The following is a 21,386-nucleotide window of genomic DNA, read 5'->3' on the forward strand; positions in this document are numbered from 1 at the left end:
AAACCCAATGGGGCCATTATTAAATCTTAAAGCTCAAACAAAAATCTCCTTTGACACCCTATCTCTCATACAGGGCACACTGGTGCAAAGTGTGGGCTCCCCAAACCTGAAGCAGTGCTGTCTCTGTGGTTTTGCAGGGTTCAGTCCCTATGTCTGCTCTCATAGGCTGGCATTGAGTACCTGCAGCTTTTCCAGGGGCATAGTACAAGCTTCTGGGAGATTTACCATTCTGTGGTCTGGAGGACAGTGGCCTTTTTTTTCACAGCTCCACTAGGCAGTGCCCCAGTGAGGACTCTGTGTTGGGATCCAATCCCACATTTCCCGTTTGCACTGCCCTAGTAAAGTTCTCTGTGAGGGCTCTGTCCCTGCAGCATGCTTCTGCCTAGACATTTAGGCTTTTCCATACATCCTCTGAAATCTAGGTGGAGGCTCTAAGCCTCAGCTCTTGCAGTCTGTGCACCTGCAGGCTTAATACCACGTGGATGCCATCAAGGCTTATGGTTTGCATCCTCTAAAGCAGTGGCCTAAAGTATACCTGTACCCCTTTGATCCAAGGCTAGAGCTGGAGTGGCTAGTACACAGGGAGTCTTTTCCTGAGGCTGTGCAGGGTGTCAAGGCCCTGGCCCTAGCCCATGAAACCATTCTTTTATCCTAGGCCTCTGGGCCGGTGATGGGGAGGGGCTGCTGCAAAGGTCTCTGAAATGCCACTGAGGCCTTTTCCCCATTGTCTTGGATAGTCACACTTGGTTTCTTTTTTTCTCATGCAAATTTCTTCAGCCTCCTTGAATTCCTCCCCTGAAAATGGGCTTTTCTACCATATGGCCAGGCGGCAAATTTTCCAAACTTTTATGCTCTGCTTCCCTTTTAAATAAATATATTTTAAATATCTCATTTTCAGGTTCGTTTGTTTGTTTTTTTTCTCATTCATGTGAACATAGGCTGTTAGAAGCAGCCAGGCCACACTTGAATGTTTTGCTGCTTAGAAATTTCTTCTGTGAGATACATTATGTCATCATTTTCAAGTTCAAAGTTCCACAAATCTCTAGGGCAGGGGCATAATGCAGCTAGGCTCTTTGCTAATACACAACAAAAGTGACCTTTGCTCCAGTTCTCAATAAGTTTTTCATCTCCATCTGAGACCTCTTCAGCCTGGACTTTATTGTCCAAATCACTGTCAGCATTTTGGTCACAATTTAACAAGTCTCTAAGAAGCTCCAGACTGTCCCTAATCTGTCTTCTTCTGAGCCTTACACACTCTTCCATCCTCTTCTCCTTAACCCAGTTCCAAAGTCACTTTCACATTTTCAGGCATCTTTATAGAAATACCCCACCCTTGCGATAGTTTACTGAGAATGATGTTTTCCAGTTTCATCCATGTCCCTACAAAGGACACGAACTCATCATTTTTTATGGCTGCATAGTATTCCATGGTGTATATTTGCCACATTTTCTTAATCCAGTCTATTGTTGTTGGACATTTGGGTTGGTTCCAACTCTTTGCTATTGTGAATAGTGCCGCAATAAACATACGTGTGCATGTGTCTTTATAGCAGCATGATTTATAGTCCTTTGGGTATATACCCAGTAATGGGATGGCTGGGTCAAATGGTATTTCTAGTTCGAGATCCCTGAGGAATCGCCACACTGACTTCCACAATGGTTGAACTAGTTTACAGTCCCACCAACAGTGTAAAAGTGTTCCTATTTCTCCACATCCTCTCCAGCACCTGTTGTTTCCTGATTTTTTAATGATGGCCATTCTAACTGGTGTGAGATGGTATCTCACTGTGGTTTTGATTTGCATTTCTCTGATGGCCAGTGATGATGAGCATTTCTTCATGTGTTTTTGGGAATTGAACAATGAGAACTCATGGACACAGGAAGGGGAACATCACACTCCGGGGACTGTTGTGGGGTGGGGGGAGGGGGGAGGGACAGCATTAGGAGATACACCTAATGCTAAATGACGAGTTAATGGGTGCAGGAAATCAACATGGCACATGGATACATATGTAACAAACCTGCACATGGTGCATATGTACCCTAAAACCCTAAAGTACAAAAAAAAAAAAAAAAAAGAAATACCCCACCCTTGGTACCAGTTTTCTTTATTAGTTCCTTCTCGCATTGCTGTGTAAAAATACCCGAGACTGGGTAATTTATAAATAAAAGAAATTTAATTGGCTCATGGTTCTGTAGGCTGTACAGGAAGGATGGCAGCATCTGCTTCTGGGGAGGCCTCAGAAAGCTTTTATTCATGGCAGAAGGCAAAGCAGAATCAGGCATCCTCACATGGCCAGAAGAGGCGGAAGAGACAGAGAGGGGAGTTGTTACACAATTTTAAACCACCAGATTTCATGATAACTCACTATCATGAGAACAGCACTAAGGGGATGGTACTAATCCATTCATGAGAACTCCGCCCCCATGATCCAATCACCTCCCACCAGGCTCCAACATCAACAATGAAGATTACAATTTGACATGAGATTTGGTGTGGACACAGATCCAAATCATACCACTTAGTTATTAATTTTAACATGTTGGTTCTTTAAACTGGTATTATGCCTTTTTCATTTGTTTTGCTTAATTTTTTAGATGTAAGAAATATAATTGTTTTTTTCTATAAAAGCTTATGTTTAGGAAATAGTAACATAAAATGTAAACTTTTTTTTTATGTTTATATTCCCAGTGGCAGTGGAAATATAAAACAGAGACAGAAAGGAGGTACAGTTAATATAAGTTAGTGATTATTGAAGGGAAAAAGTTGGGGGCAGAGAAAAATCTCAGATAATTACTAGGTTTCCGGGTTGTACACTAGTGTTTAACCTGGACATGAGTAAGAAGTAGGAAATTTTCAGGTGAATAAAGAGCAAAGAGCAGCAAGTCAACAGGAATGATTCTTTTTTTTTTTTCTATGCATGTTCAGTTTAATGAAATATTCATATAGTATATTTTCAGTAGGTAAATGGATAATCAGCTTTTATAGCTAGAGATAGCTCTGAGGTCAGAGATTTAGACGTGGAATAATCTTTTCATAATTATTAGGCAAAGTGGAAGAATTGAATGAGCCTGTCCACTGTGGGAAAGATGTAAAATGAGAAGGAGGCCAGTAACAAAACCCTGGGAATATGAACATTTCCTAGAGGAAAGGGAGTTAGTAAAGAAGACTTAGCAGTGGCTAAAGAAAAAAGGAGACAAAGTGATGTTCCAAATTTTTTTTAAATGAGAATTTCAAGGAGGGAGTATCAATTCTGACAAGTACAATAACTAAAAAGTAAATTAGATTAACGTTTTGAAAGCTCTCTCATGCTACTTTTTTCAAAAGAACAATTTTAGAGTCACAAAGTCTATTATTTATGATTGGTACTTCTGGAGTTCCAACATGGAAGGATGTACCTACCAAGATCCTACTTAACTTTTTTTATAACTGCAGCAGCTACCTTCACAAGGGAAGGAAACTGGTCTAGACTGGTGAGTTCACATGCCAACATTTTTTCAGAACTTTCAAAACCTAAAGGTCACATGTGGGGAAAAATGGAGTCTTTCTTATCTGGTTTTCATGGGAATATCTTTTTGTACTCAAGTCCTTGATAAGTTCTTCTGGGTGCATTCTCAAAGAAAAATCTGGCAGCAACAACTGGAAGCCACTATGAGATGCACATACCCTTCCTCTGACATGGAATTATAATACAGCATTTCAAGTTTTGATCAGAAATAGTTTGCAGAGTAGCGGTTTCAAAAAACTGACATCTTTTAAATATTTTATTGCAGAAAACTAATGTCACAGAGAAAAAAAATGAGGGAATATGCTGAATGCAGTAGTTCTCAGTATTTTGCGGTATTCTAGTGACATCAGTAAAAAAGTCAGTACCTGATTCTTTTTGTTAGTGCAAGTCTCTTTTCATTGGCCCTCTTGTGACATCTCTGCTTTTACTACTTCCTTTTGAACTTCATCCCTAGGGAAAATACTATTAAAACACATTTCTAACATATGTATGTTTGACAAATGTGTATTACTTCCTTTTAAAATAATTGGCTACATATCCTAATGTATATCTGGTATTCTTTTAGTCCTAAGGCTAAATGAACTTTATATCTGCACTACAATGACAGTGTCATTGATGATGGCCTGCCAAGATTTTAAGTGTCTTTTAGATTGTCAAATACAAATTGTTTTATTTGACATTGCTTAAATGTGAAGTGCTTTTCTGGTATTACATTTTTTTCAGAAATTGGTAATCTCTGATTTAATTAGACTGTGTGGTTAAATGGATTATCACACTTTTAATCATCTATATATGAAAACTCTTTTCCCTCCAAATAAGTTACAAGTTGTATTATTCCTTGAGGATCAAATCCACTATTTTGGGAGAGCAGTGGATAACTCATCCTACATATTGGACACAATTTTTTTTGGACTTTTTGCCTTGTTTTGTCAAGAACTGCCTTTAAGAGGTGAATGTTGTTTAGTTTTATATGAAACTAAGATTAAAAAGAAAATAAACTCTATTATCAGTAGTGCTGTATTATACTGTATCTGATGGCCCTGTGTTTTTCTACAGTTATCCCAGTTACCTGAATAATGCACATTTAATTAATTAATTAATTATTTTTAAGAGATGGGGTCTCACTATGTTATCCAGGCTGAAGTGTAGCGGCTATTCACAGGTGTGATTATAATGTACTGCAGCCTTGAACTTCTGGATTCAAGCAATGCTTCTGTCTTAGCCTCCTGATTAGCTGGGACTCAGGCATGTGCCACTGTACCCAGCCTGATGCACAATTATTACAAAAATTAATGAAACCCTCTTAAGTTGGATAAAATTGACTGTGAGCTTTACATTTTTAAATTTTTAATATTGTGAGTACATAGTAGGTGTAGCTATTCATGGGGTACATGAGATGTTTTGATACAAGCATACAGTGTGAAAAAGCACATCATGAAGAATGGGGTATCCATTACCTTAAGCATTTATCCATTGAGTTGCAAACAACCCAGTTACACTCTTTAAGTGATTTTAAAATGAAGAGTTATTGTTGACTATAGTCACCCTATTGTGCTACCAAATACTTGGTCTTTTTTTTTTTTTTTTTTTCTATTTTTTTGTACTCATTAACCATTCCCACCTACCCACTAACCCCATCCCCCCCACTACCCTTCCCATCCTCTGGTAACCTTCCTTCTACTCTCTATGTCCATGAGTTCAATTGTTTTGATTTTTAAATCCCCACAAATAAGCAAGAACATGCAATGTTTGTCATTCTCTGCCTGGCTTATTTCACTTAACATAATGATCTCCAATTCCATCCATGCTGTTGCAAATGACTGGATCTCATTTTTTTATGGTTAGATGGTACTCCATTGTGTATATGTACCACATTTTCTTTATCCATTCATCTGTTGATGGACACTTAGGTTGCTTCCAAATCTTAGCTATTGAAAACAGTCCTATAACAAACAGGAGTGCAGATATCTCTTTGATATACTAATTTTCTTTCTTTTGGGTACATACCTGGCAGTGGGATTCTTGGATCATATATTAGCTTAATTTTTAGGGCTTTGGGGGTGCCTCCCAACTGTTCTCTATAGTGGTTATATTAATTTAAATTCCCAGTGACAATCTACAAGGGTTCCCTTTTTTCCACATCCTCACCAACATTTATTATTGCCTGTCTTTTGGTTATAAGTAGTTTTAACTGGGGTGAGATGATACCTCATCATAGTTTTGATTTGCATTTCTCTAATGATCAGTGATGTTGAGCACTTTTTCATATACCTGCTAGCCATTTGTATGCCTTCTTTTGAAAAATGTCTATTCAAATATTTTGCCATCTTTTGATTGGATTATTAGATTTTTTCCTATAGAATGGTTTTAGCTCCTTATATATTTTGGTTATTAATCGCTTGTCAGATAGCCAATTTGCAGATATTTTTTCCCATTCTCTGGGTTGTCTCTTCGCTTTGTTGATTGTATTCTCTGCTGTGCAGAAGCTTTTTATCTTCGTGTGATCCCATTTATCCATTTTTGCTCTGTTGCCTGTGCTTGTGGGGTATTGCTCAAGAAATTTTTGCCCACTCCAATGTCCTGGAGATTTCCCCAAATGTTTTCTTGTAGTAATTTCATAGTTTGAGGTTTTTAAGTTAAGTCTTTGTTCCATTTTGATTTTTGTATTTGGTGAGTGATAGGGGTCTAGTTTTATTTTTCTGCATATGGATATCCAGTTTTCCCAGCACCAGTTATTTATGTTATATATTTATGTCTTGAAAAGTTGTAGTTGTTATTATTGATTTGTTTATTGTTTAGTCTTTTTACTTAGGATAAGAGTAGTTTACATACCATAGTTACAGTGTTGTAATATTTTTTGTTTTTCTTAGGATTAAAAGTGAGTTTCGTACCTTCAGATGATTATCTGTTACTCATTAATTTCCTTTTATTTCTGATTGAGGTCATTTTTAGCATTTCTTGTATGATGGGTCAGGTACTCATAAAATCCCTTAGCTTTTGTTTATCTGGGAACATCTTAATTTCTTCTTCATGTTTGAAGGTTATTATTATTATTTTTTTAACCAGATATACTGTTCTAGGGTAATAGTTCTTTTTTCCTTCAGCACTTTAAATATGTCATGCCACTTTCTCCTGGCCTGTAAGGCTTCCACTGAAATGTCTGCTGCCAGATGTATTGCAGCTCTATTGTATGTTGTTTGCTTTTTTTAAAAAAAAAAGTCTTGCTGCTTTTAGGATCCTTTCTTTTTGACCTTTGAGAGTTTGTTCAATGTCATGAGGTAGTTTTGTTTGGATTAAATCTGCTTGATGTTCTATAACCTTCTTGTACTTAGATATTGATATCTTTCTCTAGATTTGGAAAGTTCCCTGTTATTATCTCTTTAAATAAACTTTCTATCCCTGTCTCTTTCTCTACCTCTCCTTTAAGGCCAGTAACTCTTAGATTTACCCTTTTGGAGGTATTTTCTAGATCCTGTACGTGAACCTTACCATTCTGTACTTTTTCTTCTTTTGTGTCCTCTATGGCTTCTCAAATAGCCTGTCTTTAAGCTCACAATTTTTTCTTCCACTTGATTTATTATTTTACTAAAAGATTCTGATGCATTCTATATAGCATGCCAATTGCATTTTTCAATTTCAGAATTTCTGCTTGATTCTGAGTTTCTCTTTGTGTTATTGTTAATTTTTTTGAGTTTCCTCAAAACAAGTATTTTGAATTCTCTATAGAAAAGGTCACATATCTCTGTTTCCCTAGGATTGGTGATAGACTCTAGCAACAGAAGAAGACAATCTCTAGAGTTTATACTTTATGAAACTGGAATCCCAAAGTCTTTCATATTTACCTTTCAATAGGAAATAAGTCCAAGTAGTGAATACTGTAGGTGAATAAATATGTTACTTAGTGATTCTCTTCTTTCGAGGGATGAGTTTCAAAATATTCTATGTTGTTATAACATGGTTAATCTACAGCTAAATTCTCTGTCTAGTGGTAAAGTCTGGAGGAAGCCAGGCACAAGCTTGGGATTTCCCAGGAAATGCCAAGTCACAATGTTTTGCTTTACATGAAGTGAAAAAGAATGTTTTTTCTTCCACTAGAGAGAGTGACAGCTGTTGGCACACTCTGAAAGCTTGAGTGAGTTGATAGTTGTTTATATATTTTTTTCATATGAGGTTGTACTCCCTGGCAACTTACCCTCACCTCCAGTGTTTCTCCTTAAACTTTTCTCTGAACAAATGATATGGTTCTGCATGGATATGCTCTTAGGAGAGTGATCTTTCCAGTGGTTATTTTCATGAGAAGTAAAATGGCAGGTGAATTTGAGCCTTGTTTGTTCCATACATAGCACAGAGAAAATAACTAGAACTAAGTAAACTTAATCGGTATCTTTCCCAGAAGAGGATTAGTGACAGTGAGTACATTGAGCTCTCTTGAGCTCTTCTCCACTGTCACCTGAAAAGTCTTTGCAAGAATCCTTGTCTCTGGTCTGTTTTCTTTGTTTTACCATAAAACGTAGTACAGTGCCCACAGACCTAGCTTTTTTATGAGAGGAAATTTTATCTTAAACTGAACATTTTTAACTGTAGAGCTGCAGCAGCTATGTAATGTCCAACAAAATGAGTACAGTTGCCCCCGTCTTAACTCTGGGAGATACATTCCAAGACCTCCAGTTAATGCCTGAAACTGTGGATAGTACTGAGCCCTTTATATGCAGTGCTTTTTCTCTACATACATATCTGTGATACAGCTTAGTTTATAAATTAGGCACAGTATGAGCTTAACAACAACAATAATAAAATAGAACAATTATGACTATATACTACAATAAAAGTTGCATGAATATAGTCCTTCAAAATATCTTCTTGTACTCACGCTGCTGCTTGTGATGATGTGGGGTGATACAATGCCTCTGTAATGAGATGAAGTGAGGTGAATGACATAAACATTGTGATGCAGAATTAGGCTACTATTGGCATTCAGAAGGAGGATCATCTACTTCCGGTGAGCCTTGATGATGTTGATGGTTGGATGTCAGGAGGAGAACATGTCAGTGGCTAACTGGTGTATACCATGTACAGTATGGTTACCCTAGACAAAGACTGATAAAAGTCCTGGGAGAGGTGGAGCAAGACGGCTGGAGATTTCATCATGCTACTCAGAATGGCATGCAGTTTAAAACTTATAAATTATTTCTGGAATTTTCATGTTTTTGGACCATGGGTTACATTGGGTAACTAAAACCACAGAAAACAAAACCACAGATATAATATTGTAAAATATGTATTTGGTCTTCAACCCCATTTCTTGGCATACAACTCCTAAAATTCTTAAAACTTCCAAAGTTACGTCTTTTGATATGCTAATTATTGATTGATGGCTGGCAACCCCTAAATAGCTTCAGGATGGGGACTGCTCACCAGAAAGACCAAGACATGATTAGAGAGTTGGAACTTCCAGGTCACCCTCCAAATCCTTCAGCTTCCTAGGGGAGAGGGGCTGAAGGTTAAGTTGATCACCAGTGACCAATTATCTAATCAGTCGTGCCTATGTAATGAAGCTTCCATAAAAACCCAAAGGACTGGGTTCAGAGAGCTTCCAGATAGCTGAATGTGCGGAGGTTCCTGGAGGGTAGTGAATCCTTGGAGGGTATGGTACTCTGTACCCCTTTTCCTTACCTTACCCTATGCAACTCTTCATCTGTATCCTTGTAATATCCTTTATAATAACCAGGAAATGTAAGTAAATGTCTTCTCAAGTTCCGTGAGCCACTCTGGTAAATTAATTAAATCAGAAGAAGGGTCATGGATCAACTGTAACCTTAACTTGAAGATAGCCAGTCAGGAGTTCTGGAGGCCCAGAATTGTGATGGGTGTGGGGAGCGGGCAACCTTGGGTAGTTAGCCCTCTACCTGTGGGATCTGACACTATGTCCAGGTAGATAGTGTCAAAATTGAATTACAGAAAACCCAGTTTGTGCCTGTTGCAGAATTGTTTGATTCCTTGTTGGTGGGGAAATGTCCCCCACACATTTGGTCACATAAGTTTTCTGTGTTAATGATCATTGTTGTGGTGTGAAAGCAGATATTTTTTTTTCACACATATTATGGTTAAGGGGGTGTTGCTATATACTCTGTTCTGATTAGTCCTAGTCTATTAGTCCAGAAATCATGCCATTTAAGTTTGATACTGTTCACTTATAATACAGATTTTGCTAATAATAGCAGTCAATCTGGTAGAGTTCAGTTAGGATTATGATTATTGAACATAGCAATTCACTTGTAGGTATCACATTTTATAAATCCCATTCTCTATTGAATTTGATAGATACAAAGACGGGAAAGTAAGAATTCTTAAACTATTAATTGCCTATCAATAATGTAATTAATATTAATTTTAGTATAGTCTCCATATAATCTGAAAAAGAATACTTTGTAAGAAAGCATTAATCTTATGCTTTAAAAGACATTTAAAAACAAGGTCTAAAGCATTCATCAAAGTGTGCATAACTTTTAAAAATGGAGACGGCAGAGTCTTGTTATATTGCCCACTTTGGTCTCAAACTCCTGGGCTCCTCAAGCAATCTTTCAGCCTCATCCTCCTGAGTAGCTGAGACTACAAGAAGGTGCAACCAGGCCCTTTTAGGTTTTCAATAGTCTACATATTTCTATTGTTGATTAAAATGGATTTTACTTTTTTTTTTTTAAACAGTGGATGGGCATTCTGAAGACTCTGCTATCAGGTAGGATTCACAGATTTTTAAAAATTATATATTAACTAAGAGAATACAGAGAAAAGAAACTAACATCTATTGAGTGTTGTACTCTGGGCTAGAAACCATATTATATGCTTAACTCATATAGTCATCACAACAGCTTTGCAAAACATCCAGGCTATTATAACCTACTGTTTACTAACTAGGCAGCTGTGGTTCAGAGAGGTTAATTGGCCATGATCCCATAATTAACAAGCAGCTGACCTATGATTTGACCAACAGCTTGCTGGGCTCACAAATTCCTTCTCTGTCCCTCAGCATAGATTGATAGATACCTGTGCAGCGCTGGGATCAAGGTACAGGTACAAACTAGATGAATTCAGAAAGTCAAATCTAGTTATAGTTTAACTCCGTCTTACACACTTTTCCTTAGAAGCCTGTTTAATTCAAGAGTTTGTCCTAATATACTTAACAATTTCAGTGGTAACCAGTGCCTCATTTTTACCCTCAAAGGTTTCAGGACAGGTCTCATTTAGCTATAGCCACAGGACCATGGGTTTTACATAAGCAAGACCAGGCAAATCCTGAAGAGGAATTATTTTCTTGTAAGTGAAGGATATCTACATATAGACCATGTTACGATAAGTATATTTCACATCTAGTTAGAGGCTATTTCTAATTGATTTCTCTCCTTACCGACTTCCCAGTTTAGTTTTCTCTTTAGTTTGCCCTGCCTAGTTCCATGAAGCTTTTTTCTCAAAATCTGTGATTTTTCTATAACCTTTTCTTGAGTTTTTAACCTTCCTCTCTGCTTTTCTTGTTTTTTTTTTTATTGTTCTGTTATTTTTTTTCCATTTCTTCCAGCTAAGCATTCCCCCTTTCTCTAGAGACAGAATCAAAAGCACATAGAATTTCAGGATTTTAAGAAATCTTAGTGAGAAACTGAAATATCATCTAGTACTTCAATCTGTGTTTAACACCCTGGTCAATTGGTTGCTCAGATGGAGAACCTGAAACTGAAACAAGTTCAAGTTACTTATTTGTTTATAGAAAGTGGCAGAAATAAGATTGGAACTCCTGAACTCCTCTGAAAGCTCAGTGCTCTTCCTTTCTTATCATCCTGTTGGTGGGTTTTTTTAATAATAGAAAGGGAAAGTGGGACTAGGGAAAACAGTGGAAGAGGAAAAGATGGAATTAACTGGTGAACTTAATGGTAGAGGATAAGAATGAAATTAGTAGAGAAAGCCCTAGTTTGAAGAGAAACAACACTGAGTTAGATAGGAATAAGGGTTATAGAAAAGAGATCAGAATATTAGGGTTTATGACAAATTTGATAAAGATAAGTTATAGGAATGAAGGATACAGGATATTAGGAGTTATCTAGAAAGGCATATTAAAGTAGGTTCAAAGGAGTCCTGGACAAGTTGCTGCCTTTTTGTTTGTTTAATTAGAGCAAGTGACAGACTTCAAGGTTTCACCACAACTTGCAGAGGGTGTCTCAGAGCCCCTCCAGTACCAGGGGCCTGGAGGTTGCTGAACTACATAGATCTGTGGCCCAGGGCAGGTGTCCTCTCACCTGCCTCTTTTTCTAATCCACTGACATCCTTCCCATGTCCACGTAAGCTAGGGCGCAGGGGTGGGATTGGCTGGCAAATCAGTCATGGAGCTTCAGTTGAGTAGTTGTTACCACATCTATGCTGGGGCAGATGACAGATTCCCTTTAGCTTGTTTTCCAGGAACTAGAGAGCTCCTGATTTTGGTAATTGGAACTCACCCCTTTAGGAATTTGTCCTTTCATTGGCTGAATATTTAAAGGTGGAGGTTGCCACAGAGCCTTGCAGAAGAGGAATCTACAAGTGGGAGCCCATAGGAAGGAAGATAGATAGTCCTTAAGGGAAATAGAGGTACAACTACCAGGACTGTGATTTTCCAGCAATCTCTCTCCTCGGTTATGAGAGCCTCTGAAACTTTTTAAAGGGCTTGCTAGTTTATGTGGACCTGAATAGGGCAGGTCTTACACAGGGAAAATAATTGGATTTTATAATTTTTACTGTTTTAATCCTTCTGGGAATAGTATTTTTAATAACAACATACATTTGTCCTTTGACTTTTGTATATTTAGCTTTTAGATTCCTTGTACTGTTTTAGAGTAAAGGGAAGCAATAAGGCCTTCTGAATTGGTTTTCACACTGAAGAACAGAGACTGCCACTTTTAAGTGACACAGATTAATCTTTGAATCAGAGGTAGATAATGGAGAAAAGACAGTTTTTTTCTTTTTTTTCCTTATTTTTTCTTTCTTTGTTCCTTCCCTGCCTCCACTCTTCCTTCCTTCCTTCCTTCCTTCCTTCCTTCCTTCCTTCCTTCCTTCCTTCCTTCCTTCCTTCTCTCCCCTCCCCTCCCCTCCCCTCCCTTTCTGTTCCTTCTTTCCCTCCCTTTCTTTCTTCCTCAGAGTCTCACTCTGTTGCCCAGGCTGGAGTACAGTGGTGTGATCTTGGGTCACTGCAACCTTCACCTCCTGGGCTCAAACTGTCCTCTCACATCAGCTTCCCAAGTAATTGGGACTGCAGGTATGTGTGTCACCATGCCTGGCTATTTTTTTTCAGGGCTGGGGTCTCGTCATGTTGCCCAGGTTGGTCTCCAACTCCTGGGCTCAAGCAATCCACCCACCTCAGCCTCTCAAATTGCTGGGATTACAGGCACGAACTACTGTGCCTGGCTGAGACAGTGTATCTTTCTACCTTTTTTAAGGTTATCAGATTTGTTGCAGTTCAGGTAACAAAAATTATGTAAGCCATTAATTGGATTTTCAGTTCAGCTTCCAGGACATGCAATTTGTGAAGACCTATTATTCTCAGGCGCTGCCAATATATTGGCTGTCATGATTTGTTCTGGAACTGAAGGTGTCTTCCTTGACTATGTTTGATATGTTGAGAGAGGTGGAAGGAGGTAACTAAAATCTTTTATAACAGATTAAATTTTAATCGTATTAAGAAACATTATTTAATATACACATAGCTGACCTCTCACCTGATTTTTTTTGGAGGGGACATCCAGATATGAACTCGGAAATTATTTTTAAAGAAATGAATGCACTAATTTTTATGTATATTTTTTGCTCCAAAGGTTTTCTGGCAAACAAACTATTGATGATATATTGCCTACATCAGATAATGAAGACATTGATTCTGATATCAAGGTAAAAATGCTCTAATGAAATTAATTTTCTCATTCTGAATCTAGGTTTCTATATTTACTCTTAAAATTTAGTAGTGGTCTACTTATTGTTTTATGTTTGTAATGAACAGTTGGTTAGGGAAAGCCTTTTTTAGAAATATGAGTAGTTGAATTAAACATTTTTTTTTTACTTTGGTAAATAACAAATGATTGTTAAATACTAAGAGGTTGAGGATAAAGCAAGAATGGGCTGGAAAATACACTGTAGCAGGAAGATTATATTAGGCTAAGCTTCCTTATCACAGAGGAAATCTGACACATGCTCAAGGTTTATTTTCATAAGTATTCTCACTGTGACTTTTAAATCATATGCACTTTTATGATACTTATGGCTGATCAAATCTTTAATGAATCCAATTACTTACTATAGTAATCATGGAATCTCCTGGATGCCTTTCATTGTCAAACCTATACAGGAGATAGCATATCAGCATATCATTTCTTTTTTTCCTTGGACACTTACTATTTTGGTATCATGTACTTGTTAGGAGAGAACTTCTGTTTCTGTCCTTGATTGAGTAGTTAGACTAAGATAATATTAGAAATTACAGAAATTTGGCCAGGTGCAGTGGCTCGCGCCTGTGATCCCAGCACTTTGGGGCACTGAGGCAGGCGGATCACTTGAGACCAGGAGTTTGCGACCAGCCTGGGCAACACGATGAGACCCCAGCTCTGCAAAATATAGCCAGGCATGGTGACATACACACCTGTAGTCCCAGCTACTTGGGAGGCTGAGGTGGGAGGATAGCTTGAGCCCAGGAGGTGAGCCAAGATCACACCAGCCTGGCCAACATGTTGAAGCCCTGTCTGTACAAAAAATACAAAAACTAGCCAGGTGTGGTGGTGCACGTCTGTAATCCCAGCTACTCGAGAGGCTGAGGCAGGAGAATCACTTGAACTCAGGAGGCGGAGGTTGCGGTGAGCTGAGATCACGGCACTGCACCCCAGACTGGTGATAGAGTGAGACTCTGTCTCAAAAAAAGTGTGGAAATTTAGTTGAGTATTGTGGCACATGCCTGTAGTCCCAGCTATTAGAGAGGTTGAGGTTGAGGTTGAGGTGGGAGAATTTATTGAGCCCAGGAGTTAAAGACCAGGCTGGCCAACGTAGCAAGACCTTTTCTCTAATTAAAAAAAAATTGTGGAAAATTGGAAATGTACATTTTCTTCTCAAAATCTGTATTACAAAGAGATTCCATTGTGTTTTCCAAGCCATTTCATAAAGAGTACACTTAAAACTCTTCATCTAAATGAAGAATACATATTTTGCCCAATATAACAACCAGTTCTAGAAGCAGAGACTCTTAATAACCATATAATAAGACTTCAATTTCAGTTTTTTGCATTGTAGTTTGTGAAAATATCAACCCCAAATCCTTGTATTATATACTTAAATTTTAAATTTCAGAAGTTGTTGTATTTAGCTACTTAAATAATCATTTAAAAATTCCTGCATTAGTATGAGCTACTGGAGGTTAGGAGACGTATTTTCTTGTATCCCGGAGTACCTAGAATAACATCTTGCATGTAACAAGCTTATAATATTTTGGAATGTAAATAAATTCATGGACAAATGGATTTCTATACAATGGAGGGTTACAAGTAACATAATATACATAACATAACTAATAATTAAATCTATCACATTTCTAAAATATGGCTTATATTTGTATTTCCCGTTTTTTTTGAGACAGAGTCTCACTGTGTCACTCAGGCTGGAGTGCAGGGTGGCACACTCTCGGCTCACTGCACCTCCACCTCCTTAGTTCAAGTGATTTTCCTGCTTCCACCTCCTAAGTATCTGGGATTATAGGCGTGCCCCACCCCCCATGCTGTCCAGGCTGGTTTCAAATTCCTGACTTCAAGTGATCTACCCGCCTTAGACTCCCAATGTGCTGTGATTACAGGCATGAGCCACCATGACCGGCCTGTATTTCCTTTTAATGTATACAATGCATAAATTCAGATGTGTTATATTATAAACATATGCCATAAATAAGAAGGAAATGAATTAGAAATATGCCATCACTAGAAAAGATGGTTACAATATATTTTCTAGTATCTTTCAACTCTAAGCTTAGATTAGAATTTTAGATTAAAAAATTTAAACTTTTTTGAGCCCCAGCTGATGTTCTAGCCATCTTTTCAAGCCATACGTTACTTTGTAGAATTCCAGTTGCGAATTCTTTGTCCAAGTGGAACATTTCTTTTTCCATTTTTCTCTCTATGTAGTAATAATGTTCCAGCTTTCAGGTAGTGGTAGCTGATCATGTTTAACTAATTTAATATATCATTTTATAGTATAAAATTAAACCCTTTATTATAGCAATATTTACAAAACACTAATTTTAGAGTAAATACTGATCAGTATTGCTAGGGATATACTATGAGCAGAGGTCTCTGTGGTATATCTGTATTTCTCCATGTACCTTCCTGTACTTGATGATACTTCCTTGGTTCCTGCTTGAAAATTATAGATGTATTTGAAAACTTAAATCATCGGCTTGGATAATCTTAGCCTAACTTTTTATACTAGATCCTTTCTCCAATTTTTAGCTACCATTCTATATGGTGTAAATAGGAGATTAGAATTATTAGTATGTTGTTTACAGGGGAATAAGAAAGCTATACAATTTTAAAAATAGGGGTTTGCATTTCTCTCTTTACATTATAGTAGTGCTGAAAAATGCCTGATAATTCTGTAATCACAGAAGCATTTCTCTTCTACAGTTTCAAACTTCAGAATTTTTAAAAAGGAATGTTCTGGCACATTTTGAATTGATGTTTTAAAATTAAAAATTTTCACTCAATTTTAAGTACATGTTACCACAATATTCCAGAAATAAATGTTTGCATGTATTAATAAAAGTATATCTTATATTTTTTAAAAAAGTTGAAATATGTAATTGCAAAATTGAAATCTCATAATTTATTTTCTGTACTTATTTTCATTTTCAAAATTTCAGAGTTCTCTATAGGCTTGCATGATTTAATTCTACTGATTTTGACCCTTTTGACTTTTTGTGACTTACTGTCATCTGGTTTTCCTATCCTAGTAAATAACACCTAGTAAGTAGCACTGAAATGTCGAAGCAGGAGAAATTTTGGGTTCCAGCCCTCCCTCAGATCACCAGTCCAGTCACTCACCAAGCTCTGTATTTTCCACAAGCTTACCGTTTTTATATCTTACTACTGTAATTCACTCTCTGACCCATAATTTTGAAATACTCTTGTCTAGTTTTGTCCTCCTCACCATGTTCGTGTAACTTTACATTGCTGCCAAGGTGACCTTTCTAACATATTTTTATTATGATCTAACTCATCTACTTTTGTGTGGATCCTTATTACATCCTGGGGAAAGCTCACAGTGTAGCAGGATACATAGGATAGATATTTTTTATGTTTTGGCCTGATTCTCCCATTTTATATCTTTATCTCATTCACTCTGACTGTGTTCCAGTTTTATCATTTCTTTGGTAGCCCTCATTTGCCATGCCATTTCATGCCTTTTTTTTTTTTTTTTTTTTTTTTTTGCTCATGCTGTCCTGTATAGGAACCCTATTGTCCTCACTCTGCACTTTGTCTCTCTTTCAAAATAGTCCCTGTCTCTGCAGCATTTCCTGGACTTCTCAGGTAGAACTGTTCTCTTTTGTGCCCTTACAGTACTTTATTCACTTCAGTTGTAGAACTAGTGAATTATACTTTTCTGTTTTTACTTGTTTTCATGTATTTCTACCCTCACTCAATTATAAGGCAGAATCTATCATGTATATACATATTCAGCTTCTCCCAGGATATTGCCTATGATTTGATAGACACAGTGAATGTTTATTGTCTTACTGGTTGAATGATTGAGTGGTAGAGTGAATAAACACAATGTTTCCTGAAGTTTGTTGTTGTTGTTGTTGTTGTTGTTTAATAGGATGGAGCAATTAAGCCAGCAAACGGACAAACACAAAATGATACTGGTGTTATTGACAGTGCCCCACAAGAGTACACAAATAATGACAGTTTAATTTTTGTTGACAAAAACAACAGAAGTGGTAAGTTAGTGAATATCTGTATCTGTGGGAATTTTTTTAATGCTTACATGCTATTATGAAAATACATTGAAGTATGTCGTACTCAAATACAATATTCATTTCTTTGAAATATTTTTCCTGTCTTTCTTCATATTACCAGTTTCTTCCTAAATCTACTTTAATCCTCTGAATTTCTATTTTGCTCTTACTTTTACTTTATTGAAATATTTATGAATGTGTGCAGCCTTGCATATGCATTTAAAATTCAAGGTGATAAATGTTCTCATAACTCTCTTTGTTCATAATGTTTTACAGATACAACACCCACATCAGAATCCGGACAAGACAGAGATATAGAATCACTTTTGGATTCTGAGGTATTGTCTGTTGTTTTTGTTGTTATCATTTTAAAATATAAGCATTGAGTGATGTTAAAACGTAAAAGAGGATGCTTTGACTTTGCTTTCTCACTGCTGTTTGTGCTCATAAGGAATTATTTTCTTACGTTTTCAGCCCCTAACTAGTAAAGTAATTATGGGCTAAGTATATTGCTACTGCATAGTACAATTCTGCTAATTTGCAGAATTCATGTAAGAAGCCAGTGTAGTACAGTTCAAAAACAGAGCCCAGAAGTCACAAGGAATGAGTTTGGATTCTTCAGTAAAAGGATTGGTAAATACTAAGGGGGGTAGAGATGAAAATAATGGGCTTTTAAATACATTGTGATACAACAATTATATTAGGCTAAGCTTTCTTACCATACAAGAAATATGAAATGTGGCCAAGGTTTATTTGGATAAGTATTTTTACTGTGACTTTTAATTCACGCAAACAGGCCTGGTGCGGTGGCTCACGCCTGTAATCCCTGCACTTTGGGAAGCCGAGGTAGGCAGATCACCTGAGGTCAGGAGTTTGAGACCAGCCTGACCAACATGGTGAAACCCTGTCTCTACTAAAAATACAAAAATTAGCCAGGTGTGGTGGTGGGTGCCTGTAATCACAGCTACTTGGGAGGCTGAGGCAGGAGAATCACTTGAGTCCAGGAAGTGGAGGTTGCAGTGAGCCAAGATGGCACCACTGCACTCCAGCCTGGGCATCAGAGTGATACTCCGTCTCAAAATCAATCAATCAATCATGGTAACATGACTTATAAAACTTACCATTAACTAAATCTTCAATGGATACAGTTACTTATAGTAATCATGGAATCTCTCTGGTGCTTTTTATTTCTAAAACTGTGCAGTAGATAGCATATTACTTCTTTTTTTCTTGGACACATTATTTTGGTATCATATACTTTCAAAATGTTTTTATTTTAGTTTTTGTGAGTACATAGTAGGTGTATATATTTATGAGTTACTCGACATATTTTGATACAGACATGCAATGTGTAATAATCACATCAAGATAAACTGTATTCATCACCTTGAGCATTTATCCTTTGTGCTTCACATAATCCAATTATATTCTTTCAGCTATTTTAAAATGTACAATTAAGTTGTCTTTTACTATAGTCATCCTGTTGTGCTAGCAAATCCTGGGCCTTATACTTTCTGGTTTTTTGGTACACATCAACCATCCCCCAACCCCACACTCTACAACTATACTTCCCATCCTCTGGTAACCATCCTTATTCTGCCTATCTCAATATATTAAATTGTTTTGATTTTTTCCACCCATAGATAAGTGGGCAATATTTATCTTTCTGTGTCTGGTTTATTTGACTTAACATAATGATCTCTAGTTTAATCCCTGTTATTGCAAATGACATTTTCCTTAAATTTTTTTTTTTAATTTCAATAGTTTTGGGGGTACAGGTTGGTTTTGGTTACATGGATAACTTCTTTCATGGTGATTTCAGAGATTTTGGTGCATCCGTCACCTGAACAGTGTACACTGTACCCAATATGTAGTCTTTGATCTTCCAACCCCTTCCCACCCTTCCTCCCCAACTCCCCAAAGGCCATTGTATTATTCTTATGCCTTTGCATCCTCATAGCTTAGCTCCCACAGAACATACAATATTTGGTTTTCCTGAGTTAACTTTACTTAGAATAATGGCCTCCAGCTCCATTCAAGTTGCTGCAAAAGACATTATTTCCTTCATTTTTATGTATGAGCAGTATTCCATGGGGTCTATGTACCACATTTTCTTCATCCACTCATTGGTTAATGGGCGCTTAGGTTGGTTCCATATCTTTGCAGAAGTGCTATCTTGGAGTCAGGGACTAGAGTAAAAAACCTCAGAATTTTACTTGGTGTTCTATTGTACTGTGGCTGAGCTGGGACTCACACCACAAGGTGCAGTTCTTCCCACTCTTACCTCTTTTATCCAATGGCAGAGGAGTCCCGCCTTGTGGCGGGTGCCACCACAAGTTCATAGGGAGTACTGCCAGGCTACTGCTGATGTTCTGTTAAGGCCTGAGGGCTCTTCAGTTAGCTTGTGGTGAATGTTGCCTGGCCTGGCACCCTTTAGGGGAGTGGGCTCCCGTTTGGCCCAGGGATGGTCCAGAAATGCTGTCCAAGAGCAAAGGACTAGAATTGGGGACCCCAAGGGCCTGCTTGGTGCTCTAGCCCTTGTGGTCCAGCTGGTACCTAAGATGCAAGTCAAAGACCCCTTTACTTTTCCCTCTGCCTTTCTCAAGCAGAAGGAATCTTTCCTTCTAGCCATTACAGCTGGAAATGTCCTGTCTCACCTGACGCCAGTACGTGTCAGTGTTTCACCCAAGACCTCAACATAATACCTGTGTATCACTGCTGGTTATTCAGGGTCCACAGGCTCTTCAGTTAGTAGGCGATGAATACTGCCAAGAATGGGTTCTTCCCTTCAAGTCAGTGGGTTCCCTGTGGCCCAGGGAGCATCTGAAAACATCATATCAGAACTAAGGGCTGTAAGGGGGGGACTTGTGACTCTGACCAGTGCCCTATTCTGTTGTAGCTGAGCTGGTATTTAAGGTACAAGACAAAGTCTACTCACTATTTCCTTTCCACTCCTCAAGCGGAAGGGCGGTGTCTCTTTTGGTGCCCCAAGCTGTTCAGCTTGGGATTGGAGGAGGAGTAGCACTAGCACTTTTGTAGTTGCCCTGGCTGGTGTCTCAGTAGGTCACATGCCCTTCCCCGTTGTCCTCTGGCTTATAGCACAGTTCAGCACTTGGACCCGCTTGGGAATTGTAGTCCTTGTGGCCTAGACTGCCTTTCAAGTTTATGTAGGGCCCCGGAACAATTTAGCATGGTGGTGACAAAGCTTATGGGAACTCAAGTTCTGGTTACTGGGATGGATGATTCCCCTCTGGCTGGGGCTGGTTTAAATGCTCTCTCTGTGGGTGGGCATCAGCTGAATTTATTCCAGTTTTGCTTTTTGCTATAATAGGGCAACACTGAGTTTAATGCAACGTCTCACAATTGCTTCACCCTCTCCCAAGTGCTCAGATTATCTCTCTGTACCATGCTACCACTGCTGGGGGATGTGGGAGTGTTGGCATCGATGATTCAAGACCATTTTTCCTGCCTCTTCAGTGCCTCTTGGTAGTCATAATAAGTTAAAACCATGTGCTTTCAATGTTCACCTGATTTTTGGTTCTTACAAAGGTGTTTTATTTTTGTAGGTAGTTGTTAAATTGGTATCCTTGTTGGGAATTAATTGATGGAGACTTTTATTCTGCCATTTTGCTTGCCTCTTTTTTTGGCATCATACACTTTTTAGAAGAGAAGTTTTTTATTTTCTGTTTCTATCCTTGGTTATGTCATTAGAGTAAAATCATATTAGAAATTATGGAAATTTGGTTGGGAATTGTGGCACACGCCTGCAGCTGCAGCTACTCAGGAGGATGACCTGGGAGAATTTCTTGAGCCCAGGAGTTAAAAACCAGGCTGATTAACAGAGTGAGACCCTTTTTCTAATTAAAAAAAAGTGG

General features: G+C 37.9%; 1 long non-coding RNA gene across 3 annotated transcripts in view; it reads left to right on the forward strand.

The window, feature by feature from the left end:
• Positions 1-21,386, forward strand: part of LOC116467458 (POTE ankyrin domain family member A) — a 72,851-nt gene that overhangs the window by 15,646 nt on the left and 35,819 nt on the right. For all 3 annotated transcript variants that reach the window (XR_009213215.1, XR_009213217.1, XR_009213216.1), the window contains exons 8-11: positions 10,215-10,245; positions 13,343-13,415; positions 17,373-17,493; positions 17,788-17,849. This is a non-coding gene — a long non-coding RNA (POTE ankyrin domain family member A). The remainder of the gene's footprint in view (positions 1-10,214; positions 10,246-13,342; positions 13,416-17,372; positions 17,494-17,787; positions 17,850-21,386) is intronic.

This window comes from Hylobates moloch, unplaced genomic scaffold (genome assembly GCF_009828535.3).
Source record: "Hylobates moloch isolate HMO894 unplaced genomic scaffold, HMol_V3 SCAFFOLD_4, whole genome shotgun sequence".
Taxonomy (NCBI): Eukaryota; Metazoa; Chordata; class Mammalia; order Primates; family Hylobatidae; genus Hylobates; species Hylobates moloch.